Genomic DNA, 13,727 nt, shown 5'->3' with positions numbered 1-13,727 from the left:
AAAATCCATTTATTTGCATATACATCCATACACACACAACCACCTTACTTCTAAGGAAACTTACACATACTTACTCTCTTAAACAATTACTTATAGAAACACATATATATTTAAACAGGAACTCTTACAATTTCTTACTCTCACATATACTCACTTATATACAGCAATACTCACATATATTAGATTAAAACATATGTAGTTACTGATAAAGACACTACTGAGACAGTCATTCAGTCACTAACACACACATGTATACACTCATCCACCCATACAGTCCTGCACATATGCTGTCTTCAAAACACATACAAACAGAGAGTCAGTCACTCATGCATCTATGTGCTAAGTAATACCCCCACCAAACCATACAAACACTCATACTGATACTAAGAAAAACATCTAATAACCCATATACATACACATGTAGCTACTCACCAACCCATGCAGCCACGTATACACAAAGTGAAACACTAATCCTTATATTTAAATATTTAAACATTACTCACTAATATATGTATTGCCTAAGATACACTTAATAAGCCAGTTAACCAATCAATTAAAAAAAAAAAACATCCATGTAAACACTTATTTAAACATTTATTCTTCCATCAACTTTTACATATACATATATAACACATATTTATTTTCAGAAAGACACACATTCACTGGATGGTGTCATCAGTGATGTCATGAGTGATGTCACTGACCATGTCATGAGTGATGTAATATGTGACGTCATCAGCAGTGCATTGCACGCGCAAGTTATAGTGAGTCAAACTAACTATAACGTGGGAATTTCACTGGTTTTATGCGAGTAAAATGTCCAGCTAACTATAACTGGTGTGAAACCTATGGTTTTTTCAGTGAATTTAATAGGTTTTTTAAATGCTAATTCCTAACTATAACTGGTGTGAAACCTACGTTTTTTTCAGTGAATATATATATATATATATATATATATATATATATATATATATATATATATATATATATATATATATATATATTACCTACTGGCGGTCGCCAGTAGGTATATATAGTTAGGATTTTTTCTCTATGGGTTTTTTGAAAATTCTATGTCTAATAACTTTGGCGTTTGTGGACGGAATCGGCTGAAATTTTCAGGAAAATGGCACATTTTGTTTCTGAGCAGCCCTTGAAAATTTGGGGGGGGTTCGTCCAGTGGGGGCCGAGAAAAAAGGGGGGTCCCAAAACGTGTTTTTAACATTGAGTTTTCCATAGGGCGGTTGGCCTCACTTTTAGCCCGAACGGCTGAATGGATTTGCACGAAACTTGGCAAAATTGTAGGGACTGGTAGCCCGATGTGCCTTTTGTAGGTCTCAATATATGTGCTCCAGTGGATTTTGAGAAATTAACGTTTAAAAAAAGATATATATCTGTAACAGCGGACCGGTTAGCGCTCTGGTTCGCGGACTTTTCGCGCAACGGAGCTTTGTGAAGCGAAGCTGATTGGTTCTCCGGCGTCTGTCAACATTCCAAACAGTCCGTAGCGGCCGCCATCTTGTCTCTCGGTAGGATCGAGAGACAAGAGGAGGTCAAAACAAAGGGGGAAATAACTATAAGGGGGCATAGTAGATCCTCGCTGACCCCCTAGGTTTGATGTGGAGGTTTTAAAAGGGCCCCGCGGGGCAAAAAAAAAACAAAATAATAATAATCGAACGGCTGAATGGATTTGCACGAAACTTGGCAAAATATTAGGGACTGGTAGCCCGATGTGCCTTTGCTAGGTCTCAATATATGTGCTCCAGTGGATTTTGAGAAATTAACGTTGAAAAAAAGATATATATCTGTAACAGCGCTCCGCTTCGCGTACTTTTCGCGTTACGGAGCTTTGCGAAGCTGATTGGTTCTCCGGCGTCTGTCAACATTCCAAACAGTCCGTAGCGGCCGCCATCTTGTCCCTCGGTAGGATTGAGAGACAAGAGGAGGCCAAAGCGAAGGGGGAAATGACCATAAGGGGGCATAGTAGATCCTTCCTGACCTCTTAGGTTTGATGTACCATTTTGCCAAGTTTGGTGTAATTCCGTTCAGCCATTCAGGCTGTAGACGTATGTAAATGTCCTATGGAAAATTGCATGGGGAAAACACATTTGAAAGTGTTGAAATTTAGAACCAATTAAAATGTTACTTTGGTTTTGTATTTGTGTGTGATGAAAGTTAATTGGTTATGTATATATGTCAAATGAGAGGAAACCACAGCCATTTTGTGATACTACTGTCTGAGGTACATTTGTGAGGAATTTTTGGTGGTGAATTTCTGGTGTTTGATTTACACAGTACTAACACTTCTGCTACTTTTAAAAAGGTGAGTTGTTAATTTGTATGGGGAACTATGTTGTACACTTGAAGATAATTTGAAAAATGTTTTCTGTTATTTATTTGCAGTCCTTCTGTTATACTAAATACTTGATAAAGTTAGTTTTATATTATGTATTACTAAAGACGATAAATGAAAGTGATTATTTTTTTCTGCAATTTACAGCAAGCAATTTCAAAATAAAATGGCTCACAATGAAGAGACCGTGGCAATTTCTTTTGAATTGTCCACTACATTGATTGAAATTGAGAGCACCAATAATGAAATATTGTCACAAGGAGGACATGACTTGTATGATTCCATTAGATTGATTGAAATGGACAGCACCAAGAATGAAATATTGTCACAAGGAGATGACTTGAATGATTCCACTACATTGATTGAAATTGAGAGCACCAATAATGAAATATTGTCACAAGGAGGAGATGGCTTGTATGATTCCATTAGATTGATTGAAATGGACAGCACCAATAATGAAATATTGTCACAAGGAGGAGATGACTTGAATGATTCCACTACATTGATTGAAATTGAGAGCACCAATAATGAAATATTGTCACGAGGAGATGACTTGAATGATTCCACTACATTGATTGAAATGGACAGCACCAATAATGAAATATTGTCAGAAGGAGGAGATGACTTGAATGATTTTTTTGATCAATCTCTTGATGGCGAATTTATCGAGTGTTTGGAGACCATAGAGTTACAAGAATCATCATTGCAGACTTTTAATGAGGAGATTCCAGATGAGATGATTGAAGAGGAAATTACTGATGAGGACATGTTACTAGTTGTTTCAAATTTAGAAAATTCTGAAGAATAAATTTATATTTAGAAATCAAAAATTGTTTGAGACATTATTCATTTTTATTTTTAATTTATGAGGTTGTAGCGAAGTGATTGTAGTATAAAATGAGACTTATAGTATAGAGTGCAACATTTTTATGTTACATGGTAAGTTTACTCATATTTACTTCCCTTCTGCCACTATATTATCTCCAATGTGTATTTGACATGTCTTCTTCATCTCCGGCCTCCTTTCTCTCACTGTGTGTCTCCGATGCATCTTATCGCTGGTATTTTGTGTAATTACAGAAGAGAGTAAAATAAAATAGTTTGGAACGTGAAAAGGGGGCAAAGTAGAGTACTCCTCACCCCCTAGGCCTTTTTAGGCGGTCCCAAAAGGATCAGTTTCTGCTTTCCTGAGAGATTATGGTATGAGTTCCATATACCACAATAACTTGCATTACAACATGCAAGATATCTATCTCCTATTACCAACTTTTGGAGATATTCGCGGTAAGCGCGAATATCTCCAAAAAGTAACACCTGCCCTGAGCAGTTCTTAGCCATGTTATCCAATGGGAGGTGGATAACATGGCTAAGAGTATTAGCTCGGTAATGCATGAATATCGCTGAGTTTTTAGCGATATTCATGCATTGCGGCCGTTTATTATCGCATTTGCGATAAACCTTGATAATAGTAAGGTTTATCTTCGATAATTTCTGACGATGCTTAGTGATAAAAAATTGGTTGGTAAGCATCGTTAGCGATAAATATCGCTTAACTTTGGTAATATGCCCCAACGTCTGTTACCGTTCGATTCGAAGGAAATGAGGAAGTGTTGAAAAACATTGTCTGCGCCATCTTGCCTTTTTTGAAATGCCACACTTTTGTCGTGCACGGCAGCCATTTTAGATGTCTTGACCAGACCCACTCTCTGCACGCTGTCGATTCGTAGCATGGCTCCTCACCCTCGTAAGCATCTCCCCCAGGCACTGGTCACCACCGCTCTCTGTCTTATGCATGGGCAATAAACCTTCCCCCATCTGCGCTGCTCTTCCCTGAGAATCACACTCTGTGCCCGCCCGACACCTCCCTTTCGCCCTATTCACTACCGCACCCTCTGACACTCCTCTTCCTCTGTGTCCGAATGTCCAGGCCGGTCCTAGGCTATCAGCTAGCCCTGCAGATGTAGTTTATGGCCCCAGCTGTAAAGAATCACCCCTCTTCAAAGGAGTTATAGTAGATCAAGGCCCACACCCGATGTGATCCGTCACAGCACACGCGTTCCTACTATCTGAAAACCATCCTGTATTGTGATTGGGGAGGGGACCGAGCCTGAAGCGGAAGATTCCAGGAATGACTCTTTGTACATCAAAGTTTTTACAATTATGTGTCACATTAAAAATATATAGCACTCCAACAAAGTAGTAGGAATATAAAACTTTAATAACATATAAATATATACAACAAAACAAAAACAGTAAAAACATTTAAACAACGAAGAGACCGTGGCAATTTCTTTTTAATTATCCAATAGATTTATTGAAATTGACAGCACCAATAATGAAATATTCTTGTCAGTAGCGGTCTGTTGTGCGAATAGTTCCAAGGCAGCAGAACGCGCTGAAATCTAGATGGCACGAAAGTGATGTCTAGTAAGTTGCCGCCCAGCAAAAAACGGCGTGGGGCGCCGCGGGGGTGAGTGAGTCCAGTAGGCACCACAGCTATTCTTACCGGCATTGCAGAATTACTGCTGGGGACAATGCCTGTGCTGTAGCAGGGTCACAGCAGAAACAAAAAGGATTCTGTTGAAGATGTTGTTGGTTTTCAATTTGAAAACAGTTCTGGTGTCAACTGCTATGCTAATGTAGTGGTTAATGTTTTGTTATCTCTAGAAAATGTAAAAGAGGGGGAGGCAGTCCAAAGTTCCGTTAAAAGGGCAAAGGAAAGGATCGGTGGTTTGAACTATCAGTCAAAAAGGGGAGGGGGTGCAATAATTTTTCCTACCGGGTCACACTGTGCTTTCACCGGAAGTAAGGTCTGCAGGATTGTAGTAATTCAAAGTGAGGCTGGCGCCAGCATGGGAGCGCCGACGTCCCGCGGATACAGTTTCGTCACTCCACGGGCGATCATGGCAGTCATTCCCCATCGGGGGTCGGAGACTCCCGCGGCTCCTCTAGAATCTTCAAGGTCGTGGAGGACTACGGTGGTGGAGTCAACCAGTGACCGGGCCATTTCTTTATGTTGGGCCCGCTCTTGCCAGGTCGACCGCCATTTTGAGAGTTCGGCAGCTACGGGCGATCGCGGGGTCACATGAGCGGACGGGCTCCACCCTGCCGGGCGAGACGTTGCAGCATGGCCACAGTGGAAGAACCGTTATCTAGGTCGTTCCGAAACTGTGCAGCACTGTAGTTAGGATGCCACCGCCTGGAGCGCTGAGGGTGCAGCTGGGAAGCCTCCACCTGGGGAGGCGGGAGAGGCCTGTTCGCACCGTCTCTCCCTCCCAGTGCACCCCACGGCGTCTCGCTTGAGATTTGTTATGGCCGGACCAGGCGATGAGGACGAGGGGGGGGTCGGAGGCATGTGCAAGACATCCCCCTCCAGTGTTGTCGCAGCCATTATAAAAGAAAGAAGTGTCCCGTCCGTCTTCGGGCCGGGCTTCCGGTGGATGTCGGCCGGACGCCCCTGGCTCTGGCCCCATGAACGGGTTTCTTGGTTTATCGGCTGCAGCCGGATCCCGTCGGCCTCGGCCCCCCGACCGTTGGTGGTCGGACCGGAAGAGCATGTGGCGGGACTACCTGCAACTCTCAAGGGCCACCGCGGCCGGACTGGGAGAGAGAGGGGAGGGTCGAGGAGACATTCCCCCCCCCTGCAACTGTTCAGCGTTGTAAAGGCAATCCCCTGGCCGGGTCCCGCTGGTCTCGGCCTCTCCTCCGGCTACACCCTACGTTAGGATCTCCTGGCCGAGGCGTGGCAGCAGGACCTGCCTTATATGGGCTGCTCCCGGCTGGGCGTAGCCGGAACCCTGCCCCACCTTGGAAGTTTCCAGAGTGGGGGTGGATGTTCTACTGACTTGCATTTTCCCTAGTCTATCGATTTTTTTGGCGTGGCAGGCGGTGGGACAGCGAGGGGTGATTTGGTTTCTCTTACTGTTTTTCTGGTCTCTCACCACTGGCATATTTTAACGTTTTCTTGTTTCTAGGACATTAATAGGTTTTATCATTACGTTATGTTATCGTTTCTTTGTTCGTTGTTTAATAAAAGTTCATGTTCATCAGTGGCCTACTGATTTTCGTTTTCCTATTTTTTTCTTTCCAGGTTGTTTCATGGTAAAGTTTCTGTTAACAGGATACAGTGATCACTTCGTTATTATTGCATATGTCCTTTTCACTAGGGGTGCTCTCTGGTCGGGCCAGATGACGTATCTCTAGTAAATGGTCCGGGTGAAAAAGGTGCATCAATCAGTGGGGAGTAGATAGGCATGACAGATTACAACGGGGGAGAACGGTCCGCATTACGTACCCTTTCACTACTTGCAAAGATTTTCCTACGTTTATTTGCAAACAGGGAATACCTCCAAAAAGAACTAATTCCCAAACAGTCAATGTTCGGACAATCAATCAATCAATGAGGAATGAAATAGGTACGACGTGTTAAAGGCTTGCGTTACCTACCCTTCACTATCTGCAAAGGGAGATAGAATATTCCTATTCTTCCTCGTTTGCAGGTAGAGAAGATCGTTAAGAGAATTAACTTCGAACAATTCAATGCTCGATTGAAACAATCAACAAGGGGTACTGTGAACACAAATGAACGCCGCTTATATACATACGCATTGCTATTTTCAACAGGTTGTTCCTAATGTTTCTATTTTAGCGAGGTCAAAAGAGATCCCATTAGTGGCCTACTGATTTTGCTCGATTCCTTTTGTTTTTTTACACGATTTTTCGCTATCTGCAAAGACTAAACAGAGTATTGCGACTCTGTGCTTGTTTGTAAATAGAGAATGAACCAAAGAGAACAATCAATCAAATGGAGAGAGAAGCAGGCACGACGGATTACAAAGGGGGAAAGGGCTGCGTTAACTACCCGTCACTATCTGCAAAGAGAGAGTACTCCTAATAGAAATGAGGGGTGGGGGGCAGCAATCAAAGCAGATCAGTGTGCATAAACACGAAAAAAAAAATTCTTACCACGTACTTGACATTCGACAGCTTATGATATTTGCTATTAAAAAACCATTGAAATTCACTGAAAAAACCATAGGTTATAGACCATATATAGTTAGGAATTAGCATTTACAAAACCTTGAAAATTCACTGAAAAAACCATAGGTTATAGACCATATATAGTTAGGAATTAGCATTTAAAAAACCTTATTTTACTCACACAAAACCATTGAAATTCCATATATAGTTAGTTGCACTAACTATATATTGCGCACCCGTAATCCACTGCTGATGATGTCACATATTACATCATTCATGACATGGTCAGTGACATCACTGATGACATCACTGATGACATCTCAAATGACATCACTGATTACATCTCACTTGACATCAATGATCACATCACTGATGATATCATTCATGTGACAATACAATGCATCTCCTCACATTTTAATATAACCTCTGTTTCACCCAGTGTTAAAAACAGAGTATAATTTTTGAAACCATTGACACACCAATACTAGTTACTACATACGTACTCACTGATTCCTACGTCTACACACACATTCACTCATTCACCCATACAATCATTCATACATACAATCACTCATGTTTACAACACAATCATATGCACTCATACACCTATACAGACACTCACACTCTGCCACTCATCCATGGAGTTACTCACACACCTAGTCAGTCCTGTAAAGAATCAATCACACTTCCATTTTCTACTCTATACAGTTAAACATAGAGCACCTTACGTTTTCAACCATATACTAACACATACTTACTCTCTTATACAATCATTGATACAAGTACACATTGATCTGTACAGAGTCACACACCTCCCATCCAGCCACACACACACTCAGTCTCCCATGCAAATACTTGGGCAATCAATCAATAACCCATATAGTTACTCATATAGCTACTGATCAACACATGCAGCAGTTTACAGAACAACAGACATAATGATGCACAAATTAAGACAGTTTAGTCACTAACCCATGCACTCAGTGAGACACATTTAATCACTCACTCATACATTCAGTCATGCACCTACTAAATCCTTCGTCCAGACACTTATACATCCACTCATTCTTCAATATGTAAGACATATTTTAACTTTACAGAAACATAGTCACTGGATGTTGTCATCAGTGATGTCATCAGTGATGTCATTTGAGATGTCATCAGTGATGTCATCAGTGATGTCACTGACCATGTCATGAATGATGTAATATGTGACATCATCAGCAGTGGATTGCGGGTGCGCAATATATAGTTAGTGCAACTAACTATATATGGAATTTCAATGGTTTTGTGTGAGTAAAATAAGGTTTTTTAAATGCTAATTCCTAACTATATATGGTCTATAACCTATGGTTTTTTCAGTGAATTTTCAAGGTTTTGTAAATGCTAATTCCTAACTATATATGGTCTATAACCTATGGTTTTTTCAGTGAATATATATATAAATATATATATATATATATACATATATATATATATATATATATATATATATATATATATGTATATATATGTATATATATATATATATATATATGCAAACAAGAAGGAGAGAACTTTGGGTAGTTCATCAGTTTAGGTGGAAAGCAGCTCCTCTTAGAGCACTCTCAACACTCTAGATCTGCTCACCTCAAATGTCTGTTTTTCTATCAAAGTCTTTAAGTATAGGATTAGCAAAGTGCCATCCACGCCGGGATAGAAAAGGACAAAGTATTTTGCCATTTCTACAGCAAAGTCTTTAAGCATAGGACTAGCACAGTGCTGTCCTTGCCAAGCTGTAAAATGTTAGTCCTATGCTTAAAGACTTTGCTGTAGAAATGGCAAAAGACTTTGTCCTTTTCTATCTCGGCGTGGATGGCACTGTGCTAAGACTGTGCTTAAAGACTTTGATAGAAAACAGACATTTGAGATGAGCAGATCTAGAGTGTCGCTGATGTTGAGAGTGCTCTAACAGGAGCTGCTTTCCACCTAAACTTGACAACTACCCAGAGTTCTCTCCTTCTTATTTGCATAATTTATGCGTCACTCTATGCCTGAAAAGGTTTTGTTTTGACTTATACTGGGTGCTCCCTTGTGTCTGGACAAAGCTAGACCTCTCTGAAGAGCTCTAATTAGAGCGAAACACTGTGTATGGGGTTGCTTTTATTCATTTCAGGCTGGCATGAGTTGGTATTTTACCATTTCAAAGCTGTAATACTGTGCCTGGAGTGATGAATGGCTTTTGTTATTTTACAGCTCGGCAAGGACAGCACTGTGTTAGTCCTATGCTTAAAGACTTTGCTGTAGAAATGGCAAAAGAATGTGGGGCAGATTTACATGCCCCTTGCTCCTCTTTTACGCCACTGTTGCGTCACTTTTGTGACGCAGCGGCCGCGCAAAACATGCGCCATGTTGCGGGGTATTTACAACGTGACGCATCTCCCAGATGCGTCACGTTGTAAAGCCCTGCGCCAGAAGGAGGCGTTCCATCGCAGGGGGGACGTTTCAGCGCAGGAACGCCTCCCAAAAGTGGCTCAGTTAAATCTACAAGTAGATTTCACTCAGTCACTATTGGGTCCATGCTGCATCAGGGATGCGCCAGTTATTGTAAATCTGCCCCTGTGTCCTTTTCTATCTCGGCTTGGATGGCACTGTGCTAATCCTATGCTTAAAGACTTTGATAGAAAACAGACATTTGAGGTGAGCAGATCTATAGAGTGTCGCTGGTGTTGAGAGTGCTCTAACAGGAGCTGCTTTCCACCTAAACTTGAAGGCTTGCTCACACACTGAGTTGTGGGACAGACATGCATATAGAATGTGAAGTACATAAAGAGAAATAGACTCTCTGCAAGCAGTATTGCATTATACGTTAACATAATGGTCATACTGGAATGATGTTTAATACAGATAAGTAAGATGAATGTTCATTGTATTTTACAGTTAAGTCACTGTTAAGCATCCTGATTACGGTCAATTACGTAATATACCCAAATAGTGGAGTCAACGTTGGATTCCATATACAATAATGCAATTTGTAACATAGTGTCAAGATACTTTAGTGAATACTTGATTGCACATGTATATGTTAATTCCAGATTAATGGTTGATAATATTCCAAATATTCCAAATATTAACACAGACAATACACTTGTTGCAGTTTATGACATAGTGCCATATAGTGTCTATTTTGCACCTGTACCAGAAAATACTGTGTGTAATGGTGTTCTAGACAACTTAATAATCTTATAATTACATAGTGCCATATGTTCCATAATTGTAGGCCAGATGACCACATAAACAATAAATCTGTGTGTCCAATGTCGAAGTGTGTCCGGGTCCCAATTTATCAGCCAAAATTCAAACAAACATTGTGAATTAAAGAAGAATATCACGTAAATTCTAATTACGTGCTTTCCTAATACACATAAAATCCCTTCTGCATAATAATTTGTACAGAAAGAATACAAATTGTGATATTAAGAACAAAGGGTTCTCTTATCGGTATTATGTTATGTGCTCATCCTGCATCACTCTGTTCCTTGATGTTGAATAAAAGGGTAGGAGAAAGACGAGTCCACTCTGGAGTCGGTCCCTTCCTTTCCTCCTATGATTTAAAAAAACAAGAGAGTAACAATACATTAGTGTTATAGTTAAGATAAAAAAATTATTCATACGTAAGTATCAAACTGATTACTTTTAGTCAACTCATGCGCAACTGTTTCTTCTGGCTATGTGTCATAGATTATGGTATATCTAGATATTCCTAGCTGCCTTAAGGATGGATGTATAAATCAGTATTCATAAAGATGTACCCTCTTTCTGGTTATGGCCCCCAGGGTATTTAGTTTGTAAATTATTAATGCGCCATGATTCCCGTTGTCTCAATTGGAGCTCTCTATTGCCACCCCTCCTGTTGTACTCAATCGCAAAGTACGTTAATAGCAAGCTATTTGAAAGGTGGTACTCTGTAAAGTGTCTCGCTACTGGGTAATGAGGGTCTTTGTTGTTGATTGCCCGCATATGTTCCATCACCCTTTTTTTAGCTTCCAGGGTGGTACTACCTACATATCATAATTTGTATGGGCACTCTAGAATGTAGGTCACGTAATTGGATCCACAAGTGAGAAATTGATTTTTTCTGAGGTGTTTGATATTTTTTTCCATATCGCTGTTGTGACATGCTCTACAATGTCCGCAGGGAAAGAATCCCTTAAGATTGAGATGTGTGTTTATGTGTCTGTTGGTTATGTCTCAAAGCTGTAATACTGTGCCTGGAGTGATAAATGGCTTTTGTCATTTTACAGCTCGGCAAGGACAGCACTGTGTTAGTCCTATGCTTAAAGATTTGCTGTAGAAATGGTAAAAGGCTGTGGGGCAGATTTACAAGCCCCTTGCACCTCTTTTATGCCACTGTTGCGTCCCTTTTGTGATGTAGCGGCGGCGCAAAAGGTGTGTCATGGTGCGGGGTATTTACAACGTGACGCATCTCCCAGATGCGTCAAGTTGTAAAGCCCTGTGCCAGAAGGAGGGGTATTTTTTCCATATGGCTGTTGTGACATGCTCTACAATGTCCACAGGGAATGAATCCCTTAAGATTGAGATGTGTGTTTATGTGTCTGTTGGTTATGTCTCCTTTCACAAGAATATCTTTAAGATTTTTTTCTTTCCTTTAGGTTATTTGTGGGCGTATGGGTAAATCATTGGTCAGAGTTGGGTCGCATGCCAAGATATTCCAATTTTGGTTTAAAATGTAGGAAATCTTTTTGGATTCAGAGTTGTATGTTAAAATGACTCTGGGTTGGTTTTCTTCTTCTACATTGCTTTTCTCCTGTAGTGTAAGGTCTCTAGGGATTTTACTGACCTTATCTTTCACTCTGTCAAGTACCCATTTCGGAGACCCTCTCTCTTGGAATCTGTTTATCATAGTTTCCTGTTCTGCTAGAAAGTCCTCTTGGGTGCTGCAGTCTCTCCTTGGCCTAAGCAGTTCTCCGAAGGGTATACTCCACTTTAAAGTTTCGGGGTGGCTGCTAAGGGCATGGAGGAGGCTTTTCCCTGTAGTATCCTTCCTGTGTAGCTAGGTGCAATTTTGGTTCTGTTTTACCTCCACCACTACATCCAAGAATTCAATAGCTGCCTTACTGATAATGTATGTTAATTTCAGATTAAAGTTGTTCACATTGACTTTGCAACTGAACTTCCTTGCTGTTTCCTCACTACCTATCCATATGATGAAAAGATCATCAATGTATCTTAACCATTTAATGACCTTGCCTTCTGTTTCATTTACTTCTAGATCTCTTTGAACTTCTTCTTCCCACACCCCAAGAAAGAGATTAGCAAAACTCAGGGCTAAGCAAGTCCCCATCGATGTACCGAGGACTTGCCTAAACATGGTTCCATTAAATAAAAAATGATTGGGAAACAAACAAAATGTTATCATTTCTAATATCATTGTTGTATGTTCCATGTAGCATATTCTTCTTCTTTTTAGAAAGTGATGACAGCATTGTATGCCTAGGCTGTGATTTATAATGGAGTACAGGGAGTTTACATCCATAGTTATAAGTTGGAATTCTTCCTCCCAAGTCAGGTCTTTATGCTTTCATTGTATTCTTCCATGTTTGTTTGTACATAGAATTTAGATCTCTCAGTTGTTTGTGTGCTTCCTTTATATACATATTCCTATCCCACAGAAAAATTTTACCGCCTTTATCTGCTGGGAGGATTACTAGAGTCTCATCTTCTGTCAGTGATTTGACGGGGAACTACTACGAGTGGTAAACACCACGCATACCAATACATTGCATGCGCTTTTACAACACATGCGATGTAATGCGTAATGGCGGGTATCCAAGTCGAGGAAACTGAGGCTATTTGCTCACAACGACATGCACAGTCCCTCGAAGCAGGAAGGAGGAAGCAGGAACCGGGAGCAGAGACGGTGACGCTGGAGAGGAGAGAGGTTAGGGGGTTTGCGCTTGGGGTGGGGATTACTTTTGTAGGGTTTAGGGTAGTGTAAAAGTAGTGTTGTAATGTTTGTGATGTGTGTTTTTTTAACGTTTTAGGGTGTTCTTATGGAGTGTAGTGTAATGTTTTAGGGTTGTGTTAGTGTTTTAGGGTTTAGTGTAGTGTTGTAGTGTTTGTTTAGTGTAGTGTATTAGGGACTAGGGTAGTGTTGTAGTGTTTTAGAGTTTAGGGTAGTGTTATAGAGTTTGTATAGTGTAGCGTTTTAGGGTTTAAGGTTGTGTTGTAGTGTTTGTGTAGTGTAGTGTTTTAGGGTTCAGGGTAGTGTAGTGTTTAGGGTTCAGGGTAGTGTTGTAGTGTGTGTGTAGTGTAGTGTCTTAGGGTTTAGGGTAGTGTTGTAGTGTTTTAGGGTTTAGGGTACTGTTGTTGAGTTTGTGTAGTGTAGTGTTTT

Source organism: Lissotriton helveticus, chromosome 2_1 (assembly GCF_964261635.1).
Source record: "Lissotriton helveticus chromosome 2_1, aLisHel1.1, whole genome shotgun sequence".
NCBI classification, from domain to species: Eukaryota; Metazoa; Chordata; class Amphibia; order Caudata; family Salamandridae; genus Lissotriton; species Lissotriton helveticus.
Note: the sequence above shows the minus strand (reverse complement) of the source record.